This window comes from Pholcus phalangioides, unplaced genomic scaffold (assembly GCF_987345545.1).
Source record: "Pholcus phalangioides strain wild (caught in Gottingen) unplaced genomic scaffold, Ppha-v1.0 ptg000032l_1, whole genome shotgun sequence".
Classification (NCBI taxonomy): Eukaryota; Metazoa; Arthropoda; class Arachnida; order Araneae; family Pholcidae; genus Pholcus; species Pholcus phalangioides.
In genome coordinates, this window is record NW_028301622.1 from 8,449,088 (window position 1) to 8,451,960 (window position 2,873).

Genomic DNA, 2,873 nt, shown 5'->3' on the forward strand with positions numbered 1-2,873 from the left:
CTAAGATACTGCATGATTTCACAGTACCAACTGTGTGAGATTGTTTCTTTGAACACAGGTGGTAAATACTTGTTTCACAAATATACAGATATTAGCTTTAAAAATTGATCATTTTTCTTATGAGAGGTCAAAATGATCCCAGTTAGCTTTCTAGGTATTTCCACGATTATTTTAACAATTAACATAGTACGACAGATTTTTATATCTCTATTTCTTGAAGCATTGAGAAAAGTCAGAAAATATCAGCTTCCACATTCCATTGTGTGTGTTGAGATAATGCAGGGAAATTGGAAAAAGGGTTAAAATGACCCTATAACAGTGCTTCTAAGTTAAAGCGGAATTTGACAGCATGCTGATAAATGAAAATTGGTGAAATCAGAAACTCTATATTGATGAATACAAATGGGCTTAACTGGAGTTAGTGGTGAATGTAAATAGGCTTAACTGAACTTTATGTACTGAAAAATGCAAGTGGCTTAATCTGGAGTTTGAGTACTAATGAATAAACAGATGGCCTAACTGTAGTTCGACTGTATACCAATGAATGCAAATGAGTTACCTAGTGTAACTAGAAATGAATGCAAATGGACAAAATGGAGTTTGATTAGGATGGAGACTGACAAATGCAAAGGGATTAAACTACAATTTGACTATATTCCAGTGTTTCTTAGAAAGTTGACGATATACTCATATGCATTTTCAATTCCATATTAAAAGAATGAGGACAAAATCTTATAATGCAACTATTTAATCACAAAATCACTCAGTACTAAAAATCACACTATAAAAAAAAACAAATACCATGTCTATAAAATTCAAAGTTTCACCAAGCAAAAAATACAACCATCACCTGAGAAGCTAAATAAAAAATCATGCAATGTCATTCAATTAGAAGATTTACTGGCATATAAATATAGTTTGAGATTAATAAAAAGATTTCCTTTAAAAAAATCTTTCACTTAGAAATATATTCATATAAGAAACAGTATAAAAAGGCATAAAAGTCGAAAAATAATTTCAATCCTTTTCGATATGGAAACATTTCTCAAGGCTTCAATTAGTTATTGCTTTTAATTATGCAAAAATTATCTCAGTCAAATTGGGGGAGATCTTCTATAAAAAAAAAATAGAAACGTGCCAAATATAGAGTTTAACATACGAAAATTGAGAAATATTCCGTTATTATGAAAATATGTTTTTGAAATAAATCGATAAAAAGTGTTAGTCTTGATACAATTATTTAATTTTAGCTAGCATTATTTTGAATGTTGCATAATTGCATATATTTAGTATTCAATTAAATTACTTCCAACCTAACTGTCAGGGGACCACTAACACTTTCAGTGATATCAACTTAGCAAGGTCAATAATAATGTAATTATAGATGATTATTTGACCCGAAGATGAAGAAAGTGCAGTCAATTACTTTGCCTGTTTTTGGGTCTTCAATACTGGCCCTATACACTGTTAAAATGCAAGTGAGTTAAACTTGAGTTTGATTGTGTACTGATGAATGCAAAAATTGGTGAAATTAGAGTTTGACTGCATATTGAGGAATGCAAGCGGATCAAACTGAAATTTGACTGTGTATTGATAAATGCAAAGGGTAATTTGACTGCATACCAATGTATCATAGAAAGCTGACGATATACTTATGCATTTTCAATTCTCATGAAATTAGATTTGAAAAGAATAATGACAACTTTAATGCAACTATTTAATCACACAATCACTCAGTACTAAAAATCAGACTATAAAAAAACATCAATTCTATAAAATTTGCAGTTTCATCAAGCAAAAAATACAACTTTTCCTGTGTGTGTGATTTATCCTTTCCCCCCCCCCCCAATTATTTATGAATGCTTTTTTTCTTTGTCTATTTTGGGCTTTTTATTGCCTTTTGGCTGCCCACTTCCGCAATTTTTAGTGTCTATAAACCTCTAGTCTCTAGCAATTAGTATCAATTGGTTAAGCAAACTACCTATAATACTGGAGGTTCCCATGTCGCATAACTATCAGATATTTGACCTATCAAGAATTGATGTTTCACAACCCATAAAACCTACATATCCTATAGAGCAAAAAAATATAGATTTTGTGCATTCCATAACAAGTGATTATAACATTAAATATTTGTACATATTCAAGGTGGGTGTATATAAAAACATTAATAAACAGCAAATTTTAACTATAATAGAAAAAAAAATCACAATTCCTCTCATTTAAAATTTCATTAACAACAAAAATATGATATGCAATCTTCAGGCCTACGTCAAAATGGGACGAAAATTATAACAAGGGTAAAATTATGATACAGCCTATCATTGTAACACACTAAATCACAGTCCACAAAAATATTTTGCTATGAAAAAAATTACTGTAAAAACTAATGTAAAAATTACCACGCCAATATATATAGGCAATATTGAACATCAGAGGACCGAACAGACCCAACACCACCTACAGAAGGAGGCCTCCACACGAAACTTGTGACGTTACTGGAAAAAAGGTAATTTCTTCTATTGCCATTGGATATACTGTAAAAAAAGGTGAAGATACCGCACTTGTCTGCCTGCTGCATCCAATGAGAATAGGTGAAATGTCATTCTTCAGTGGCACCACAGGCTTCGTGCAGAGGCCTTCTACAGGTGGTGTTGACAGATCCAGCTTCACTTCTCTGAGTAATATTGAAGCATTCCCAAATGATGGGCATATCTGGAAATTCACATATAAGTAATACAGTAAAAGTCTAAAAACGAGAGCGTACAATCACCGGAAAAATTGACATAATAACTGATTTCTTGTAACAAGCGAATTTTAATTTTTTGCTGTTAGGTAACAAATTGTTGAAAATTCCTGCTTTATCTCATAAA